General features: G+C 42.5%; 1 long non-coding RNA gene across 2 annotated transcripts; it reads right to left on the reverse strand.

Annotated features, from left to right (window-relative positions):
* Window positions 1-504: 504 nt before the first annotated feature.
* LOC134485169 (uncharacterized) lies at window positions 505-19,360 on the reverse strand. Of its 2 annotated transcripts, none has more exons than XR_015647462.1 (4): window positions 19,147-19,360; window positions 3,898-4,019; window positions 2,269-2,403; window positions 505-1,962 (listed from the first exon to the last, which is right to left on the reverse strand). It is a non-coding gene; the product is annotated as an uncharacterized LOC134485169 (long non-coding RNA). The 2 variants fall into 2 exon arrangements; XR_015647461.1 differs by lacking the exon at window positions 19,147-19,360 and adding an exon at window positions 5,841-6,059.
* Window positions 19,361-23,946: the final 4,586 nt, after the last annotated feature.

The following is a 23,946-nucleotide window of genomic DNA, read 5'->3' on the forward strand; positions in this document are numbered from 1 at the left end:
TATCACTATTGTTCTGTAGTGCAGCTTGAGGACAGGGATGGTGATTCCCCCAGAAGTTCTTTTATTGTTGAGAATAGTTTTCACTATCCTGGGTTTTTTGTTCTTCTAAATGAATTTGAGAATTACTTTTTCTAACTCTATAAAGACTTGAGTTGGAATTTTGATGGGGATTACATTGCTTTCTGTAAGATGGTCATTTTTGTTTTATTAGTCCTGCCAATCCATGAGCATGGGAGATCTTTCCATCTTCTGAGGTCTTCAATTTCTTTCTTTAGGGACTTGACTATCTTGTCATACAGATCTTACACTTGCCTCACTAGAGTCACACCAAGATATTTTATATTATTTCTGGCTATTGTGAGGATGTTGTTTCTCTAATTTCTTTCTAAGCCCATTTATCCTTCATGTAGAGGAAGGGTTTGTTAGAGTTTGTAAGACTCTCAGAGAGAATCTTCCCTCAGGAGGGAGATCCTCAAGCCCAATGACCAGTCCGAGTCCACAGGCTGCAATCAGCAAGAGGATTTTTATTGATCAGGATACACAGGTATCTGTGGGCGTCCCAGTCAATTCGGAAGACTGGCGCACCTAGCAGAGCCAGGGTGGGCTTTTTATAGTATTTTGGGGAGCAGAAGCAGGCTTACAGAAGCAGATGCATGGTTACAGGGATGTGATTGGTGGAGTAAATGAGGCATACGTGTATGTTACTTATTTTGGCTATAATCATAACAATGAGTTAGCAAAAAGTACATGGTGGTCAGGGCTTCCGGGGGGTCAGGGACTTTTTCTTTTTCCTGCCAGGTGGCCCATGGAGCAGTGCCCATAATTTAGTCTGGTTTCTGCATTTTGTTTTCTTTTCTGGGCTATTTTGTCTAAATGTTGGGTCAGCTTGTCCCACATATCTAAAAACTTACTTTTTACTTCTATAGTTGAGGGCCTTGGGCTTGTACAATTCCCTTTCTGGGAGGGGGTCTTTCATTCCCCCATTTTCTTTTTGTCCTTGAGTGGAATCTTCCACTCAACTTGGTTAAGGTACCTCTGTTTTTTGTTGTTTCACCATCTGATACTGTTGTCTCAGCACAAAAGTTTGAATGACTGAAAGTCTGTATCTCTTATTATTCCTGTCTGATCTGCATAGAAACAACATTCTTCTTTTAGTGTAGCACACAGACTCTTTCTTTAAGGAATATCAGGTCTAATCTTTTCCTATTTTGAAGGACTACCTCTGAGAGGGAGGTTAGGTATTCTTGGAGGTCAGCTAAAAAGTCTTTTTTACTCTTTTTATATCTGAGTCAATGGCAGTTCTGAATTCTCTATAAGCCTTGCATTGTAGGGCAACAGCAGATGTCCTTGTGCTGTCCTTGTAGCACCTAGATAGCCTTAAATAATTCTCAACTCTCTTTTGTGTCTTATTAAGTCTTTAGCATCAGGATTCTAATCTGGACACTATCTGAACCTATACACCAAGGTCTTTTAGAACTTCTAAACTTATATAGGTTGTGATCCCTGAGGCACAGTCCCAAGAAGTGTTAGGAGTACTAACATATGTAATGTTACATCATTTGTAATAAAAATCAAGCCTATCCTTACACCTATTCCGAGGGAACCCAGGGCAAACAGGCAAACATGAAATTCTTGTTTCTAAAACACACTCCTCAAGTGAGCATTATAGCAACCTCCCAATCACTTAAGTCTAGGGAGCTTTTTGAAGATCTGAGTGTCCCTCTAGGTCCCAGCTCTCAGCCCCAACAGCTAGTACGCTGCTGGTGAGGGCTGAGACTTGACGGCTGTCAGGGTGGTCAGCAGCACCAGGTATGGTCCTTTCCAGCGAGGCTCGAGTGTCTGGGCTCAGTGTAGCTGTAGTCTCTAACCTGGAACTGACGACATGTCTCGGGGGTCCCCGGGGCATAGGCTGCTGTCAGCTGTGAGCAGATTTCTTTCTATATCACCTGTAGGTCTTTTAGCCTGGCATACAAATCATTATTACTATGACATGTTGGTTCAGTAACATCATCTAATACAGTCAGGGGAGCTGAGGCCCCATATAAGATCTCAAAGGGGGTAAAGCTGAATCTGGAAGGGGTATTTCTTGCTCTAAAGAGAGCAAGAGGGAAGGAGTGTCACCCAGTCTGTGCCAGTCTCCATGGTTAATTTGGTCAGGGTCTCTTTTAAAATTTTATTTATTTATTCTACCTGTCCTGAACTTTGAGGTCTGTAAATATAACGTAATTTTCAATTGACCTCTAAATACTTGGCCACACCCTGGCTTACCTTGGCAACGAAAGTAGGGCTGTTGTCTGACCAGATTACCTTGGGCATTCTAAATCGGGGGAAGATTTCTTCCAGTATCTTCTTGATGATTGTAGAGGCCGTCTCTTGTTTGGTGGGGAAAGCTTCTACCTATTCCTGAAAAGATATCTATAAATACTAGGAGACATTTATACCCATATTTTCCTGGTTTTATCTCTGTGAAGTCCGCTTCTCAGTAGGATCCAGGCCGTTCCCCACGGAGCCTCCTACCACAGTCAACTTTCCTGAAAACAGTTACCTTTTGGCATGGTATACATCAGTGCACTATCTGTTCCACGAGATACTTGAGACCTGTGACATAATATTTAGTTTTTGAAAACGTCTGGATGAGTTTGCTTACCCCTAAGTGAGTCTATTGATGCATTTGTTTTATCATGGCCTCTGCCTATTTTTGTAGCAGGATCTTCTTTCTCGTTGAGGTGTACCAGAGTCTCTTCCTCGGCCTGGCTGGGTCATGTAGGGCCTTTAACAGAGCCAGAATCTCTTTTTTTTCTTGCCCTCAGATGTCAGCAGGCCCCTCTGCTGCTGTCCACAGAGATGTTAAGTCTTTTTCTCAGTTCAAGGGCTTTGGTGAGGGGAGCGAGCTCTACTCTCTGAGTAGAAGTGCCTTCTGGTAGGGCCTGAGCCCATATGATTCTGTTTCCATCTACCACTGTTGCCCCAGCCCATCTTTTTCCTTCTCTAAGAAGCTGCTCCCATCTATGAACCAGATGGCATCTACCCCATCTGTTGGCTGATCAGTCCGATCTTTATGCCACTCCTGTGCTTTAGTGAGCACCTGCTGACAGTCATGAAGGGGGGTGTCTAGGTCGGGGTCCGGGAGCAGGGTTGCAGGGTTTAGACTCGTAGGGGCAGTCTGGAATCACAAGGAACAAGTGGGATACCCGGCCCACGCCAAGGTCCACTGTTCTTCGGGTAGTCCATGAGTATCATTTGTTGCCGGTAGTCCCCTGTACTCAAGGTCTTTTGCTGGACACTAGCCCATTTGGGTGGAGGAGCACAGAGTGTTGGGCCCCCATATTCACAAAACAGCTGGGCGAGCTTCCCTTCTATCTTAGCGCATAGCCAGCACTCTAGGACCAAGAGGCTTGCCTTCCGGGCTGCTGGAGAGGCCTCTCTTGTTCTTCCTGGGGCAGTCCCTGACCCAGTGTCCTTTTTCCTTGCGATAGGCACACTGATCTTTAGCTTAGGAATTCTCTTCTGTTGCCGGGTACTGTCTTCTTAGGTTCCTTAACTACTGTGGCCAGTATATATTTCTCTCTTGTCTTTTATCTCTCTTTAGCTCTCTAGCTTCTTCTTTTCTTCCTTAGCTTCCTGCTCTTTTTACCTTCTTTCCTCTTTCTCTTCCTCAGTCTCTCTCTTATATCTGCACCTTCCTCTACAGCTATTAGATGCTGTCCACTTACTACACTTCAACTTTACTTTCTCTGCAACTTACACTAACTCTCAGCAACTTAGCTTAACCCTTCAAATTTCTGTAACTTTCTCTCTTTATATCTTTTCCTTATCTTAGCCAGATTGGTGGGGCATTTTCCAGCCCCTCAGAGACCCACCCTTGGAGCCTGGTGGCAGACCCGGAGCACTCCCTACCTTCAGGGGTATTCAAGTCAACAGTCAGGAGTGAGGGTCTTCCATCCATGTCTGGAACATTCTTTCTGGCCTCCAGTAGGATTCCGTCTTTCCTCAGTGGTAAAGAAGACCTGTAACAGTTACTAACAAGCATCTCAAATGGGATGGTGAGAAAACAAGAGAATCTTGAGAATAGAGGTCCACTGAAGAGGACAAATAGCATTTAGTCACACAGCTAAACCAGGAGGACTTTTTGGGACAAAAAGGCTGTTGTAAAAATAAGCACAAGCGTTGTGTCTGTGAAACAGAACGGCAAGCAGAGAGGGAGCTGATCTGTTACTGACCATCTCTCTGGACTTAAGAACTAATAACAAAAGGATGGAGAGATGGTTAGGACCTGGGTGCTAGATACCAAGTGGCTGACAAAAGAATTGTAACCAGTTCTCCTGGGACTTTCAGGAGCTCAGTAGCAGCCCTTTACCAAACTGTCTCAGTGGGCTAAAGGCCCATGGAAAAGAAAACATTAATCCTGACCTTGGCCACAGCCAAAGCCTGAATTCTAAATTTTGACTGGCAAAACAAAGTTCTTCACAGTTTGTTGCAGATTCTTTTCGAAACTATCTCAGGGGCTTCTCTGTCCCCCAACCTGGGGCATTTTGACCACAGGGGCAGGAACTGGCTGCTGTGGGGATAGGATCAAAGGCACTCTCCATGTCAATGATGACTAACAGGGAAGGTTACTTAATGTTGGAGATCAACTCCTCTCTTGGAATAGGGCCAGCAGATATGGCAGGCTCCCTTAAAGAACTTCTCTTAATGAACACTCTCCTTCTGTGAGCAAGTGTTGAAGGTCTGGCCACTGAAAGCAGCAACTGGAATTATTATTTTTTTTCTCAGGGCCAAAAGTCTCATAAAAACAACCACTAACTCTATATTATCTTATTGTTGTCAAAGTGTCAACCCCGGCCGGCCTCATCACCTTGAAACTCCTCTTACGCTGACTTGGCCAGAGCTGCACCACTGCCCACGCGCAGCCTGCAGCTTGCTAGCAGGCCTGCATGCTTGTCACCCTCAGCCCCTATATTTTCCTACTCTGTGCTGTCCCTTCCTTAGAAGCTGTGAATGTTTAAGCAACAGGGAGAATTTTTCTTCAGGATCTAAGGTAAAGCTTTCAGGCTCTTGTTAATACCTGCTTCAGACAGGGTTACTCGCTAACCTGGAGTTCTTCATACACAACGGTTAACAGCAGCTAGACTGGACAAGGGGAGCAAAGGGAGGGGCATCTCTCCTTGGGGAGGAGGCTCAAGAGAGAAAGATAAAACTCCCTGGCAGAAAACAATTTTTCTCAAGCAAATTATTTCCAAGTTAAGCACCAAGAGGATCAAGTAAAACTCCTTGACAAACAAAGCAAATAGTTTCATGATTTTAAACACAGTCGTCAGTCCAAGATTTTAAACACAGTTGTCTGTCCAAAGTCCAAAAACGAAACAAAAGCCAAAAAGACACTGGACAATACCACAGAAAACAACCCAGACAAACAAGACCAAGACAAAGCATCCTATAACCAATTTCCACAGATGTTCAAAGAAAATTAGGACACAAAGAAGACAAACAATTTCAACAGTCAGACAGACAGACGCACCGCGCGGCTTCGGTGTCAAACTGAAACCAAAAATTCAGACAGAGGCGACAAGGGTCCGGATCCTTCAGTGGATCCGGCTCTCTCCTCTCTCCTCCAACCCAAAACCACGTATCCTTCCGATACAGGCTGAGCCCCGAAAAACCGGGCTCTAAACACCCTTGGAACGTCTTCCAGGGCTGCGGGGGAGAAGTCCGAGCTCGTCAGCTCCTTCTCTGGCCCGCCCAAATACAAACGGTCTAGACCCAAGCCAAGTAACTAAGCATTTACAGAACAAGTCACAAAGCAAGACAAGACAGGACAAGACAAACGCTGGCCAGCTTACCTCCCGGTGGGTGGTCGGTGGTCTCTAGGCAGAGGATCTCCGATCCCGGACGAGCCCCCATATGTAAGACTCTCAGAGAGAATCTTCCCTCAGGAGGGAGATCCTCAAGCCCAATGACCAGTCCGAGTCCACAGGCTGCAATCAGCAAGAGGATTTTTATTGATCAGGATACACAGGTATCTGTGGGCGTCCCAGTCAATTCGGAAGACTGGCGCACCTAGCAGAGCCAGGGTGGGCTTTTTATAGTATTTTGGGGAGCAGAAGCAGGCTTACAGAAGCAGATGCATGGTTACAGGGATGTGATTGGTGGAGTAAATGAGGCATACGTGTATGTTACTTATTTTGGCTATAATCATAACAATGAGTTAGCAAAAAGTACATGGTGGTCAGGGCTTCCGGGGGGTCAGGGACTTTTTCTTTTTCCTGCCAGGTGGCCCATGGAGCAGTGCCCATAATTTAGTCTGGTTTCTGCATTTTGTTTTCTTTTCTGGGCTATTTTGTCTAAATGTTGGGTCAGCTTGTCCCACATATCTAAAAACTTACTTTTTACTTCTATAGTTGAGGGCCTTGGGCTTGTACAATTCCCTTTCTGGGAGGGGGTCTTTCAGAGTTAATTTTATATCTAGCCACTTTACTGAAGTTGTTTATCAGCTGTAGGAGCTCTCTGGTAAAATATTTGGGGTCACCTATATATACTATCATACCAACTGCAGATAGTGATATCTTGACTTCCTCCTTCCCAATTTGTATCCCTTTAATCTCCTTTTGTTGTCTAATAGCTTTGGCTAGAACTTCAAGTACTATATTGAATAGGTAGAAAGAGAGTTGGCAGCCTTGTCTTGTCCCTAATTTTAGTGGGATTGCTTTGAGTTTCTCTCCATTTAGTTTGATGTTGGCTATTAGTTTGCTATACATTGTTTTTATTATATTTAGGTGTGCACCTTGATTTCCTGATCTCTTCAATACTTTTAACATGAAGGAGTTTTGTATTTTGTCAAAGGATTTCTCAGCATCTGATTGTGTGGTGTTTTCCTTTGAGTTTGCTTATATAGTGGATTACATTGATGGATTTCCATATATTGAACCATCCTTGTATTCCTCATGTGAAGCCTACTTGATCATAATGAATGATCATTTTTGTGTGTTCTTGGATTCAGTTTTTGAGAATTTTTTTTTTTAGTTTTTGAGAATTTTATTGAGTATTTTGCATCGATATTCATAAGGGAAATGGGTTTGAAGTTCTCTTTCTTTGTTGGGTCTTTTTGGGGTTTAGGTATCAGTGTAACTGTGGCTTTATAAAAAGAATTGGATAGTGTTCCTTCTGTTTCTATTCTGTGGGATAGTTTGAAGAGGTATTAAATCTTCTTTGAAAGTCCGATAGAATTCTGCACTAAACCCATCTGATCCTAAGCTCTTTTTGGTTGAGAGACTTCTAATGACTGCTTCTATTTCCTTGGGGGTTATGGAACTATTTAGATGGTTTATTTGATCCTGATTTAACTTTGGTACCTGGTATCTGTCTAGAAAATCATTCGTTTCATCTAGATTTTTCAGTTTTGTTGAATATAAATGTTTGTAGTAGGACCTGATTATTTTTTGAATTTCCTTAGTTTCTGTTGTTATGGCTCCCTTTCCATTTCTGATTTTGTTTATTTGGATACTGTTTCTATGCCCTTGATTAGTCTGGCTAAAGGTTTATCTATCTTGTTGATTTTTTCAAAGACAAGCACCTGGTTTTGTTGATTCTTTCTATAGATCTCTTTGTTTCTTCTTGGTTGATTTCAGCCCTGAGTTTGATTATTTCCTGCTGTCTACTTCTCTTGTGAGTATTTGCTTCTTTTTCCTCAGATATGCTGTTAAACTGCTAGTGTATGATCGCTCCGATTTCTTTATGGAGGCACTTAGGGCTAGGAGTTTTCTTATTAGCACTGCTTTCATTGTGTCCCACAAGTTTGGATATGTTGTGCCTTCATTTTCCCTAAATTCTAAAAAAATCTTTTATTTCTTTCTTATTTCTTCCCTCACCAAGTTGTCATGGAGTAGATAGTTTTTCAGCCTCCACGTGTATGTGGGCTTTCTGTTGTTTTTGTTGTTATTGAAGACCAGCCTTAGTCTGTGGTAGTCTGATAGAATATATGGTATTAATTGATGTTCTTGTATCTGTTGAGGTTTGTTTTGTGTCCGATTATATGTTTGATTTTTGAGAAGGTACCATGTGGCACTGAGAAGAAGGTATACTCTTTTGTTTTAGGGTAGAATATTCTGTAGATATCTGTTAAATCCATTTTGTTTATAACGTCTTTTAGTTTCACTGTATCTCTGTTTAGTTTCTGTTTCTGTGATCTGCTCATTGGTGAGAATGGGATGTCGAAATCTCCTACTGTTATTGTGTGAGGTGCAATGTGTGCTTTCAGCATCAATAACATTTCTCTTACAAACGTGGGTGCCCTTGCATTTGGAGCATAGATGGTTAGAATTGAGAGCTTATCTTGGTGGATTTTTCCTTTGATGAATATGTAGTGCCCTTCCCCATCTTTTTTTAGTAACTTTTGGTTGAAAGTTGACTTTATTGGATATTAAAATGGCTACTCCAGCTTGTTTCTTGGAACTATTTGCTTGGAAAAAATCTTTCTAGCCTTTTACTTTGAAGTAGTGTCTGTCTTTGTCACCGAGTTGTGTTTCCTGTATGCAGCAAAATGCTGGGTCCAGTTTATGTATGCAGTCTGTTAGCATACTTGTTTTTATTGGGAAATTTAGTCCATTGGTATTAAGAGATATTAGGGACCAATGATTTTTTTACTTCCTGTTATTCTTGTTTGTGGAAGTATGCTTTTGTGTTTCTCTTCTTTTGGGTTTGTTGTGAAAAGTTAAATTTCTTGCTTTTTCTTGGGAGTAGTTTCCCTCCTTGTGTTGAACTTTTCCTTCTATTATCCTCTGTAGATCTGAATTAGTGGAAAGATGTTGTTTAAATTTTGTTTTGTCTTGGCATACCTCGGTTTTTCATCTATGGTAATTGAGAGTTTTGCTGAGTATGTTAGCCTGGACCGGCATTTTTGTTCTCTTATAGTCTGTATGACATCTGCCCAAGATCTTCTGGCTTTTAGAGTTTGTGTTGAGAAGTCTGTGGTAATTCTGATAGGTCTGACTTTATATGTTACATGACCTTTTTCCCTTACTGCTTTCAATATTCTTTCTTTGCTCTATGCATTTGGTGTTTTAATTATGTGATCAGAAGAATTTCTTTTCTGGTTCCATCTGTTTGGTGTTCTGTAGGCTTCTTACATGTTTATGGGTATCTCTTTCTTTAGGTTGTGGAAGTTTTCTTCTATAACTTTGTCAAAGATGTTCACTGGCTCTTTGAGTTGGGAATCTTCACTCTCTTCTATACCTATTATCCTTAGGTTTGGTCTTCTCATTGTGTCATGAATTTCTTGAATATTTTTGAGTTAGGAGCTTTTCGTTTTTTGTATTTTCCTTGACTGTTGTGTCAATGTCTTTTATGGTAATCTACACCTGAGATTCTCTCTTCAATCTCTTGTGTTCTGTTGGTGATGCTCACATCTGTGATTCCTGATCTCTTTCCTAAGTTTTCCATCTCCAGAGTTTTCTCCCTTTGTGTTTTCTTTAATGCTTCTATTTCCCTTTTTAGATCCTGGATGGTTTTGTTCAATTCCTTCACCTGTTTGACTATGCTTTCCTGTATTTCTTTAAGGGATTTATGTGTTTTTAAGGGCTTCTACTTGTTTACTTGTGTTCTCCTATATTTCTTTTTTTTTTTATTAACTTGAGTATTTCTTATATACATTTCGAGTGTTATTCCCTTTCCCGGTTTCTGGGCAAACATCCCCCTCCCCCCTTCCCTTCTTTATGGGTGTTCCCCTCCCCATCCTCCCCCCTTGCCGCCCTCCCCCCAACAATCTAGTTCACTGGGGGTTCAGTCTTAGCAGGACCCAGGGCTTCCCCTTCCACTGGTGCTCTTACTAGGATATTCATTGCTACCTATGAGGTCAGAGTCCAGGGTCAGTCCATGTATAGTCTTTAGGTAGTGGCTTAGTCCCTGGAAGCTCTGGTTGCTTGGCATTGTTGTTCATATGGGGTCTCGAGCCCCTTCAAGCTCTTCCAGTTCTTTCTCTGATTCCTTCAACGGGGGTCCTATTCTCAATTCAGTGGTTTGCTGCTGGCATACGCCTCTGTGTTTGCTGTATTCTGGCTGTGTCTCTCGGGAGAGATCTACATCCGGCTCCTGTCAGCCTGCACTTCTTTGCTTCATCCATCTTGTCTAATTGGATGGCTGTATATGCATGGGCCACATGTGGGGCAGGCTCTGAATGGGTGTTCCTTCTGTGTCTGTTTTAATCTTTGCCTCTCTCTTCCCTGCCAAGGGTATTTTTGTTCCCCTTTTAAAGAAGGAGTGAAGCATTCACATTTTGATCATCCGTCTTGAGTTTCATTTGTTCTATATTTCTTTAAGGGAGTTATTCATGTCCTTCTTAAAGTCACTTATCATCTTCATGAGATGAGAATTTAGATCTGAATCTTGCTTTATAGGTATGTTGGGCTATCCAGGGCTTGCTGTGGTGAGAGAACTGAGTTCTGATGTTGCCTAGTAGTATTGGTTTCTGTTGCTTATTTTCTCGTGCTTGCCTCTCCCCATCTGATTATCTCTGGCATTAACTTGCCTTGCTGTCTCTGACTAGAACCTGTCCCTCTTGTGAGCCTGTGAACCTGTGAACCTGTGAACCTGTGATCCTGTGATCCTGGATGAGTCAGAACCCTTAGGGGGTCGAGCTGCTACTAGAGTGTGGATTGAGTGGGTTGGGATCCAGGGCAGAGGCACTGATCCAGGCACAGGTGCACACTGGAAGAAGCTTGTTTTGTTTTGTTTTGCTTTGCTTTGTTGCTTTTAATGCAAGGCACAATGTTGGGAGAGGGTTGGGAGGTGTGTGTTGGATTTGGTAGGAGCTGATGGAGTAGAAAAATAAGTATGATTAAAATGCATTCTAAGAAATTCTCAAAGGATTACTGACAATATTATATTTTAAAATTTGTGCATTTTACAGTATGTAAGTTATACTTCAAATACACAATGCTTCAGAATTTGAAACTGAAGGAGTATAAGAAAGGAATTTTAGTCGTGTATCCAGGGTGATCAGGGTTAACTATCCTGGGAGTTTGGATGGTTTTACTGAGCAGTGACTGGTAAGGGTAGTGTAACAGTAGTAGAGAGAACCTAGGCTAACCCAAGCTGCAAAAAAGACTCTGAAATCAGAGCATACCTTGCAAGAAGCAGAAATTGGTCAAGCCAACTGGAATAGGATTAGATAAACTGAGTCCTCGGAAGGGATACTATTCAATAAACTAAGCTGCCTTTAGGCTGTGCAGCATTCTCCATGTTTCCAGCTTTTTTGAGTTGTCATTTGTGTTAGGGTGGGCTTTGGTGATACAGTCGTCCTGGAGTCATTTCTGCTTATGTAAGCAACCCCTCATACATACTCCTCAATTAAACTCATTGGTCCATTAAGATGTGACAAAATGCTAAAATGTGAGTAGTCACTGAGCTCAGTTTCTGGTCTATAGTAAAACAGTTGTGGGTGGAGTGTGTGGTAGAGAACAGTTGCTTATCTCATGGCAGCCATAGGAAAAGGGATCTGGGTCCCTTTATAACCTTCATAGACATGTTCCACCATTGTCCACTTTCTTCCAAGAAGTCCGGCCCACAAGTTTACACATTCCCTAATGTGGACCCAGCTAAGGACAGATTCTTCAGCATATAAACCTTCAGGAGACATTAGAGATCCAAATGATGTTACACCAGTGCTAGGGTGGGGTCAAGACTAGGAGCATGGGTGGTACAGTGTTTGGAGAGCTATGTGATAACTTGGAACACTGTGATGATTCCAGCCATGCCTCAAGAATATCAGTATGGTAGAGATTGTGGTCCAGGGAGACAATCTGAGAAGTACCTCTGAGTCACCCAGAATGAAGCACACTGTTGCCTCCCCCTGCAGCCCCAGCTAAAGAAGCATGATCAATATTGAGATCCTCACAACATGCATGTTTCAAAACACTCCCAACATCCCAACACATTAAGTTCATTTCACTTCATTTTCATGACTTAAGTGTCGTGCACATATTGAGATCCTCACAACATGCATGTTTCAAAACACTCCCAACATCCCAACACACTAAGTTCATTTTCACTTCGTTTTCATGACTTAAGTGCCATGCACATACCAAGCTCTCCTTCCAGCTATCCATCTCACTGTATTTGATGCCTGCCAACAAGGAAAGAAGAAATTTAACTTCCCTGGCAACCAAAATCCTCAGCCTCCCAGCCAGCTTCAGCCATTAGCCATGTGCTTCTGGGTAACCTTGGGGGGAAAATTCTACTCTGAGGTTCAGTAATTTACCTGTGAAATGGGAGTGAGCATGCTCACTTCCTGTAGCTGGCTGGCTGTATGCTAAGCAAGAAAATCCATGTGGTGTAGAAAGCCCCATGCGGATCAACCACTTGGCTGACTCAACTCATTTTCCAGTTGTTTGCTCAGAGGCTGTGTACCTAGAGAGGAGATTAAGTCTGAAGACTGGTCCATTAGGGAGAAAGAAGGAAGCAGGCACCGGGTCAGTTTCCTAAGGTGGGTGCTGCAGGGTAGAATTTACCCTGCACCAAATATTCATGTATCTTACTCCTAATAAACACACAGGGACACACACACACACACACACACACACACACACACACACACACACAGAGAGAGAGAGAGAGAGAGAGAGAGAGAGAGAGAGAGAGAGAGAGCATCACAAAATCAATCTTTGAAGCTTGTCTCTCATTGACACCCAAATTTCCTTCCTGCTCACTGCCTGGTTTCTGCCCTAAACAGAAACATCAATCTTCCTTCCAAACTCCTGTGTCAGATGTCTTTAGATAACAAAGGGCAATCAGGAGGCCCACTAAGCAATCCGGAGTGATAAAAAGCCCTAGACAGAAACCAATGAAACATAGCAGAGTCCAGCCTGTCCTGAGCCTGCTTTGTATGTGGCACTGGTCCTCACTTGAGCTTTTCCAGCCCGTCTCTCTACCTGCAAATTCAGAGTTGGGAGAAATTATTCACCCCAGCTTAGACCATATGTGATTTTTCTACTTTATAAAATCTTAATTTGATGGCTGAGAAGCTGGCAAATAGTGACTCTAAGAGCCAAATTATAAGATCCTCTCAATGCACCATGCCACACAGCTTCTGAGGTGAAAATTGAGATTACAAGGAGGAAGCATGGCCTGTCCTTTCCTCCAGGAATTTTCAGTCCAACTAGAGAAAAATGAGGCACCTGCAGCTTAGAGTGCAGCCTACTGATCTTACCAGATAGGCATCACTCAGGCCTGTGGGGAGAGCATACAGGGGTGGAAACAAGAAGGCCCCCCCAAGGACCATGTGCTCCAACAAAAGCCTGTTCTAACACTTTCCTCATTGTAAACATACAGATAAATGATCAGAAAATGAAAAGTATCCTGATCCTACCACTGTAATATCTTCCCCATTCATCTTCAAGGGATCTAGGAAGAGTACCCACCCTATACCAGAAACTTGAAACTGGATTGTAGCAACCCTAAAACTTCTATGTGTGTCCTATACACACAGACCCAGGATAAAAATGTGACAGATTATCCACAGTAGGGGGATAATAATAATAATAATAATAATAATAATAATAATAATAGAATATTTGCAACCATACACTGATGTTAACATGGCAGTTAACCTGATAACCACAATGATGAATGAGAGACTAATGGGTGGGTATACACATGTGTGGAAACACTGACTAAAGGATGTTTCATATGCCTGAGGGAAGGGAACGGGAGCCGTACAGCACAAGATTTCACCACACTGTGTAGAAAAAGAACAATTGAAAACAGATTAATTGCCTGTTTCTGGGATTTTCTATTTTAATAGCTTCAGACCATGGTTGATCACAGATGGATGAAACAATGAAAAGTAAAATTTCAAACAAGGAAGAGAGCTCTAAAACAAACTGCACTCATGCGTAAGACTGTACACACACACACACACACACACACACACACACACACCACATGTGCAGCTTTCCAATGCATCTCATACGTACATCTGTCTGATGGACATGGAAGTATAACTTTTATAGAAAGGCAGGTCATACAATAGATATTATTTTCTATCTGTTCCCTTCCACTTGATTTTTGTGACCATCCTTCTAAGACATTAAATCATTTCTGTAATCTTCATACTAGTCTACTGAATGAATATAGATTATGTTTAATGATGGGTCTAGATATGTATGCATAGTTTTCTTTGTTACTATGTACAAGTTTGTGATAAAGGTGTTTGAAGCTCGTGTTTTACACAATTACTTCCTACGTTTTTCAATATGGATTGCTAGAAGTTGAATTATTGAGTCAAAACCACATATTTGCTTTATTAATTCATTCATTCTTTACAATTTCACAACACACATGTCCACACACACATGCAGATACATGCATGCACACACTCGCACATGCACACACATGCATACACGCACACACACAGAGATGCTTAAGTCATTTCATCCCTATTATTCCTTCTCATCCCCTCTTCTTCCAGAAACCCTTCTCAAGACATCTTCCAATTTTCATGCCTTGTGTGTATTGGGCATGCCCCACTGAATTTAATAACGTTTGTTTGCGTAAGCCTGGGCTGGGGTTTATTTACTGGACCATGGTCTACTTTTTCAGTGGCTATAGCCCTGACAAAAAGACACCCTCTTCTCTCAGCCAACGTTAACTGACAGTAGTCCCTCCCTCGGGGAGATGTGTAGCTTTAAGAATCCCTCTCCCGGGTTGGGGATTTAGCTCAGCGGTAGAGCGCTTGCCTAGCGTGCGCAAGGCCCTGGGTTCGGTTCCCAGCTCCGAAAAAAAAAAAAAAAAAGAATCCCTCTCCCATCTGTGATGAAAAGTTAGTACATGTAATCTTGTGCATGTCTTGGGAAGGTAACCCCAATGCAGTATGTTCATGAGTGTAACAGCCATGTTATGTTCAGGGGCCATCACTGTGAGGTACACAACCTTATCCTCCAGGTGAGAATCATGAAGATTAAATTTTTTTCTGTCCCCCCTTTCTCAGTGTTCCCTAAGTCTCAGAGACAGTGTTCTATTGAGGGCTGAGTACCATTTCTTACTGTTACAACTTGAACTAGCATTGAGGCTCTGAATTAACCACCACCTCAGCTATAGGAAGCTTCTCTGACAAGGGCTAAAAGAAGCACTAGCTCATGGATATAAAAATTAGTGAGCATTGGGAGGTAGTTTAACAAAACTCTCTCTCTCTCTCTCTCTCTCTCTCTCTCTCTCTCTCTCTCTCTCTCTCTCTCTCTCTCTCTTGGCTCATGACCTCTACTGCCAGCTTTCGTCCAGGTTACAGTGTCTGGTTTGTGTTCCCAGCAGGCCTGCAATCCAATCAAAAAGCAATCTAATGTTGCATAACAGTTGCACCACTATTGCTCCAGTGAGCATATTTTGCCTAGCTGTATCTCACAGGGTTCACAACTAGGCAAGACTTGAAGGCTTTTCTCCCCTAAAAGCTTGCATAACACCCTCCAACATTAAGAAAACTGCTCAGCTTGGAGGAAGCTCCCAGCTGAGTTCCAGTGTGATTTCTCTGCATTCTGTACCCAAAATGTATGGTTGACACTTTCAGTAATAAGACCTTCCTATCGAGTTCTGGGAGGCAACCAAGAGAAATGGCAATAAACCATACTGTTTTCAGGGCCTCTAGGGCCCCAGACCAGTAACTCACAGAGAGGCATCTAACACCTTATACCTGTGGCTTCAGTGAAGAGTTTCATTAGTCCATGCAGGGTAACCCCATTCCAGCCCATGTTTTATATTACATTTTAATACACTTATAAATTAGGTTTCCAATGCTTATTTCATAGTCCTTAGTTTATATCACCCCTCCAAACATTCTTCCATCCTGCCCTTCCCCAAAAGGCATATATCTGTTGAAAGGCTTTTAAAAGACAAATCTTTCTCTGATTTTCTTTGCCCATATTTATATTTCGATTTATTCCACACTTTCTCCCCATTGATATATATTAGTATTCATGTCCGTGTATCAATTACATTCACTCTATTTTTCAAAGTTGTCTCTATTATTGTTTCTTTCCATATCAATTTGAAACATCTCTTTACATATTAAGGGTAGTCATGCTAGTTTTAAAGTCAAACTACAGTGTATTGAGAATATACAGTTTTTTAATATGGTCTCCTATGTTTGTTGCAAGTATCTTCCTAGTGTTTTATCTGCATAGGATTTTTAAGGGTTTGTTTATGTATATATTGACACAGGTAGTTTTCATGTCCATCAGGATACAGCGTGTGCGTGTATGTGAGTGAGGTGCACTTGTATGTGGATGAATGCATTTGCCAGAAGTCAACCTTGAATGTTGTTCCTCAGAAAATGACCTTGTATATTGAGATAGGGCTTCTCACTGGCACCTGGGGCTCACCGCCTTGGATAGGCTGCCTGGCCAGCAGCATCCAAGCATCTTCCTGAGTGTGCCTCCTCAGTGCTGAAAAACCAAGCCTGTGCCACAACGCCTGACCTTTGTACATGGGCTTAGGGGTTGGGCTGAGGTTTTCAGGCTTACACAGGAAGCATTGTACCTACTGAATCATATTCCCAGCCAATTAAAACTTCTTCTCACATGAGAACCAGCCCCTTCACTTTAAAATGTTTGCCTTAAATTATATATATATAAAAAACTTCCCTGTAACTGGATTGTTTTTTTAATGTGGTTTCCTATCACTACACTGTATCTCAATACACTGTAGTTTGACTTTAAAACTATTTGGGTACAAGGGAATAAATAAATACATTTTAGTTTAATAAGCTTTATACTTTTTATAATTTAAGCAGTGTTGAAAATGGCTGTCTTTGGGGCTCTTCTTTAGATTCTGATGAGCAGGGTTTTAAATTTCCTCCTTTTTAAAGTATTCCCATAAATTTCATATTAGTTACTTTCTCAACATTGTAATAAAATACCTGACAGAACGGATTTAGGAGAAGAAAGTTTCATTGTCTTCTCATGGTTATAGAGCTTTGTCTAAAGGCAGCCCCGGAGTGTGTAGGACTATCACGGTAGAGGCACAAGACTAATCTGCTCATGGACACCAGAGCAGGTGGCAGACAGCATGGATGGATCCAGCGGGGCTCTAAGGCTTGCCTCAGTGGCCTATGTCCCCAAGCCACGCCCCACCTCCAAGCGGGTCCAGTGCTTCCAATGAGAGTTCAGAACACCAGTCTCTGATGGGTGCTTCTGTCTCAAGGTGTAACAGATGTCTCATCAGCCACTATTAACTCTCAGATGACATTCGGAGGATACGCAGGGAACATCCTGGGGAGTGTATTGCTGTATGTGAGGGAGATGCAGCACGCACGGCGTACTTGCATGCCACAGCGCATGTACAGAGGTCAGATGACCGCTCTGTGGAGTCACTTCTCTCCTTCTGTGGTTCTCTGGTTGGTCTCACCGAACCCAGAGCTCACTGGACTCAGTGAGGCTGACTGACCAAAGAGCGCCAGGGACCCGCTTGTCTCTACTCCCGCAGCCCTGGGATTACAGGCAAAGGTCACCAGACCTGGATTTCCCATGGGTTCTGGGGGTCACAAGTCTGTTGCTAATGTTTGTACCACAACTTACTGACTATACCATCTCCCGGCCTTTGATGGAAGACTTAAATGTAGGGTTTCTCAAATTTCTGGACTTCCTTAAATCTACCAAGTCTGTGGATCTTTGTTATAATAAACACAGAAAGAAAATGGGGTGCGAAGAAAAGAGAAGAGAGGCGGGAGAGAGGAGGAGAAACAGGAGGATCGTAAGAAGAGGGCAAGAAGTGAGGAAGGAGGAGGAGTGGATGGAGCTGCAGAGGATTCCAGAATTGCACGCCTGCACGGCATGGCCAGGCTTCCTATGTCGTTCCTCAGGCTTGCATGGCAAGTTCTCCCCAGATACTTCAAGATACTTCCCGTCTGTCCTTCTGAGAGCCCACTCAGTGTGTGTCTTCTCTTACAGGCTGTCCTATTCAATCCTCAAACACTGGGCATTGCCAAGCTTCCAGATAGTTTCCAAAACAACAGGTAAAACATGATGTTATCTTGTGTTTATTTAACCTTACCTCAGCGGGATTTTTAATAGGAAATGCACTCTCTTCTTCACCCTCATGCAAGTGTGCACGCTAAACACTCACACATACACACACACACACACACACACACACACACACATTCTTCTGCACCTTCTTGCAACTGTGTATGCTTAACACACACACATATATATGCATGTTTTTATATATTTATTTTATATATACATATACATATATGTTATTGTCACCTAAAACTATGAAGTGTTATACTGGTGAAGGATAATTGAGCCTTAATTAACCAAATCTGCTTTAGGTTTATCAGCAAACGTGGACCTGGAATAATTTAATAATTAAAATTTAATAATTTAAAATGCACAAATCTAATGACTTTGGAAATGGATTCTACCACTACACACATATGCACAACCCAAATGAAGGGCATGGCATGTGCCCAACATGAACGGCATACATGTAATTATCTAAAACATTTGAGAAACCCAAGTTCTAAAGACCACCCATCATTAGGCAAGTTGCGTTAATGCTCATACATGTAGCTTCAGGGTGGGGGAAAGCTAGCTAATCCAGGAAGAAAAACACAGCGGGCAAATACCTAGTGTGTCACAGGTTCTCATAAGCAGTAGGTAAAGTTCTGTTTGGATTAAAACAACAATGCTGCTATTCATATATAAAGGACTAAATGTCTCTTCTCCCATGTAATAAATTCCTTCTGACCTCTGGATTCCCATGGTGCTTGTGACTAGAGACCCTCAAGGTGAGGAGTGTGGCTTCACTTGATTCTGAGGGTGCTGTTGTCTGTGGATTAGTTTGGTTTTGATACAGGCTGGCCTCAAACTCCTCTGCATCAACTTTGAACTTCTGATCCCCCTGCCTCTATCCTGAGTGCTGGGATTACAGGCATGTGCCACCACACTCGGTTTTATGGAATTCTGGGTAATCAAACCAGGGACTTTGTGCATGCTAGGCAAGCACTCGACTATTGAGTCATGCCTTCCACCTTGTTGCTTCATTTAAGAGATCAACATGTGGGTCTTGGTGGGACTGCAGCATTGCAGTCCTCCCTGGGCTGAGCTCACCCTGCTACCCCGGTGTCTGCATCTGAGTGTTCCTGACAGTTCCAGGAAGACTTACGGTCACAGCAGGTACTTCCTCTTCCCAGCACCTTCACTTGTAGGAGAACCATCTCCACTGACTTCCTCCATCCCGCTCTTCTGGGAAATGGACCTGGACTGTGTGCTCTGCTGAATTAGGCTTTGTATTCCATTGTGTCTGTTAAGGCCGTAGCGAACCAGATGCGGCTTTCTGCAGACACGACTTCAAAAGCTGTAAACACACTTATCAGGAAACTGCAGAACAGGAGGCAGCCGGCGACAGTCAAGGTCACTGACAGGTGACATGGCAAGTAAAGGGAGATTAAAAGCCATGACTTGTCTGACATGGACCCATTTGATACTTACCAAGAGTAGAATGTGGAGCACCGCCACCTTGACAAGAAGTCACTGAATAGCACACGGTTTCTTAGAAAGCCGATCCCTGTCATTCTCCTCTAGGAAAAAGGAGGAGAGAGATGAAATAAAACAAAGTATGGGCAGCTGTCTGCCGATAGCCCTGCTGTTTGTGCTGACCCTCACAAACCTTTATTAAGAATTTACCACCATACAGGATTTCTGCTAAACACTCACCCGATTCTCAGCCCAGTCTTGTTTATCCTCATTCCAATAATTAGGGGAGAGGAAACTGGGACTCTGGGGGTTTCTGGTAAATTTCCCAAGTGAGTCAGCTGCCAACCAGGACTGGGACTTTGTAACTGTGCCATACATGCCTAGTCAGGCGATAGAGATTTACTTAGGGAGAAGGCAGGAGGTCACCGGATGCAATCCAGATGGCACTGCCTGCTGGCAGTGTGGACAACTAGCAGAGAAAGTCCCACCTATTTATTGGACACTGTACTGTCTGCAAGCCTCCAAGTGCAAGCCACAACGAACTATGGAGCAGCCATTTGCAAGGGTAGTGTGCTGCAGAGCCACCGATCCTTGCTTCTGCATCTATGTGGCATAAGGAAGGTTTATAAGCCAGGCTGTCTTCGGTCTCACAGACCGTGTTATGTATGGCAAGGAAATTCACTACTCAAGAAAGGCCATTTGGAAAGACTCTTCCGCTGTGCACTTCACAATTGTCTCTGAGTGTAACTTTAAAAACAGTTTGAAAATCAGACTTAAGCAACTGGGAACACTCACTGACAACAAACCAAATTAAAATATAATTCTCCAGGCGCTGGGGATGTGGCTCAGTCAGTGAAGGGCTTGATGAGAAAACATTCGGGACCAGAGTTCAATCCCCAGCCTCTCTGTAAAACACACATCTGTAATCCCAGAGCTGGAGAAGGGAAAGTTATGTCTTGGGTTTGAGAAACCCTGCCTCAAAAACTAAGGTGAGGGGCTGGAGAGATGGCTCAGTGGCTAAGAGCACTGACTGTTCTTCCAGAGGTCCTGAGTTCAATTCCCAGCAACCACCTGGTGGCTCCCATCTGTAATGGGATCTGATGCCCTCTTCTGTGTCTGAAGACAGCTACATATAGGAAATAAATAAATAAATAAATCTTTAAAAGAAAACTAAGGTGAGGAGTGGTAGAGGGAGACAGGCAACACCAAGACAGGCACACACACAGGTAAGCACATACACACACCCACAAACACATAGGCAAGTATATACACATAGTCACACACACAGACAAGCACATATACACACTCTCAAACACATCGGGGAAACATATACACACAAACAGGCAAGCACATATACACACTCACAAACACATCGGGGAAACATACACACACAAACAGGCAAGCACATATACACACTCTCAAACACACACAGGCAAGCCCATATGCACACTCACACAACACACACAGGCAAGCACTCACACAACACACACAAAGCACATTTACATACACACACACAGGGACGCACATACATACACACAAGCAAGCACATACACACACCCACAAACACATAGGCAAGTATATACACATAGTCACACACACAGACAAGCACATATACACACTGTCACACACACACACACAGACAAGCACATATACACACTCTCAAACACATCGGGGAAACATACACACACAAACAGGCAAGCACATATACACACTCACACACCTAGGCAAGCCCATATGCACACTCACACAACACACACAGGCAAGCACTCACACAACACACACAAAGCACATTTACATACACACACACAGGGACGCACATACATACACACAAGCAAGCACATACACTCACACACAAACTCATACAAACACAGGCAAGCACATACACTACACACACTCACACACACATACACACACACACAAACAGGCAAGCATATGCACACAGTCACATACACATACACAGGCAAGCACATACACACACACACAGCAGACTCACACACATACACACACACACACATAGCAGATTCACACACACACACACACACACACAGAGGAAAGCACATACATAGACTCACATTCACAGGGGCAAAGACTTACACACACTAGCAAGCCCATATACACACTCACATATATACATACACAAACTCACACACACACATGCATGCACATGCACATACACAGGCAAGTACATACACACACTGAGGGAGAGAGAGAAAGAGAGAGAGAGAGAGAAGAGAGAGAGAGAGAGATGCAAGAAGGCGCACATGCCAGCTTCGTCACGAGGACGAGGTAAGACATGCCTAAGTCAGGTTTTCATTACTCTAACTCCCAGCTGTGTGACCCAGACAAGTGATTGATCTGCTCCAGAGAACTCAGTCTCCCATTAGGAAATAGCCTTATGCAAAACTGATAAGCTATTCTTAAAACATCGTAAAATGTCAAATATGCTGATGAAAGGATGAAATGTAGCATAATCACGGTAGCCTGAGACTGGTCCAGGGACAGAACACTCATGCATATTCTCCCAGGCCTGTTATGTGTGGGGTGGGCACGGTGCCACCACAGATTTGCAGAGTCCTCTGATTCGCTATAAGAGACACCAGATTCCAAAGCACCAGTACAGAACAGTGGATCAATTCATTATTCTCAGATAGTTGAAAGATAATTGAGAGGATAATTAATCTTTGAATATTTAGTGATAAGTAAAATATGTTATTAAAATTAATTTCATTTTAAGATATGATTATCAGAAAATTTTAAATGATGTGTGGTTTGTATTACATCTTTATTGAACCAAGCTGATCTACTTACTCTGGCTTCTCAAACATTATTATTATTCTTTTTGCTGCTGCTGTTATTGTTAAAATAGAGGGAGGCTATATGTATTGTTTTTATAAGCCTGCTATCTTGTGAAATAATTTACTTTAAATATTTTTCACATATCAGGAAGCTGAAATTCTCGTCCATCATTTTGACACCTCCATAGTATAATATTGAATAAATGCATCCGGATTTGGCCGGTCTGCAGCTGGACTCTTTAAAGGCCATTTACTTTGCTTCATTTCTTTCCTTCTCTTGCCCCTTTCCCTGTTTAATTTCCTTTGCTGTTCTCTACCGGTGCATAGACCATCGATCTTACCGCTGGAATCTCTATGTTCTTATTCTGTTACTTCTCTCAGATGCATGTTCTTAAAATCTGTGCAGGGTCCACAGAAACCAGTTACATCCCAGGCTCCTTGGAGCAGCTCCTTTATGAAGCAGGAATGCCGTTAGGTGGGACTGTCACAGGGGTATGATTTCAACAACGCCTGACAAACCTCCTTGAGGCACTGACATGCGGAATCCTGGGGCACACAGAATGAATGACTCCGCACAGGTTCTGGAGGCAGACAGCCACGTTCCAGTCATAAGTCTCTGCCATCTCTAACAGGTGACATTGGCCCTCTTTCCAAGTTCTCTGAGCCTCTGAGACAGGGCTGCTAACTAACCACTGCCCTTCTAAGGTCACCTTAAGTCTTAAATGAAACGTCATATACAAAACTTAGCCCATTCCCTGGCTCTTAGAAGTCCCTGGAAATGTAGTTATGAATACTTTTGAGACTTATTTGGACGTTCCAATTCAAATAAGCGCGCACACACACACACACACACACACACACACACACACACACACACACACAACACAGATCTCTGCATTTCCCTCAGACCTTCCTCTCTCTCCACCACTTTTTCCCCCTAAATAGAGATCTATTTGCTAAAATAAATTGAAATGGGTAAAGAGTGTGAGGCACAATTTATACTGGCTATATCTGCAATTACGAACTCTGAATTAAACATACCCCATCATGAATAATGAAGCAGAAATAGGCCAAAGGAAAAATGAGATAAGATCTTCAAATCTATGTATTTTTAATTGCTTCATTATCTAAATTTTGCTATGAATAGCAGTGGATACAGTTTGCTGTTTAAAACACAAAAAGAAATTAAGAATTTTCAGCAGATCACAAAAGGCTATCAAAAATTAATTCTGTGTGCTCTGATCACTGCAAATGTAAGTGATTTTTGAGGCCCTGTGACATTAAAAAATGCCATTTATATGCTAATAATAAATGAGTTGTATTTTTTCCATTTTGATGCAAAATACATTTTATTTTTATTTTAATGAACCGTAATGAATTAAAAGTATTTTCCTTTTATCGTTAGGTGAAAGTTTAGCACAGACAGGAGGAGGTTGGCAGCTGATGGGCAAGAGGTCTGAGAGAAATCGAGAATGAGAGCTTTCTCCTCAGCTTCATTGACCCAAACTGATGGGTATATTCAGAGTCAAGTTAGACGACTCAGGATTACAGAGATCCACAAAACCTGAGTTTACCCAGAGGCTGAAAATTACCTATGAGTGCTATATTAGGAAAAGATATGGGTGAATAATATTGAATTAATATTTTCCCCCTTTGGAACATTCACATTCTAGAATAACATGGCCAGCTATACA

Source organism: Rattus norvegicus, chromosome 1 (assembly GCF_021556685.1).
Source record: "Rattus norvegicus strain SHRSP/BbbUtx chromosome 1, alternate assembly SHRSP_T2T, whole genome shotgun sequence".
Taxonomy (NCBI): domain Eukaryota; kingdom Metazoa; phylum Chordata; class Mammalia; order Rodentia; family Muridae; genus Rattus; species Rattus norvegicus.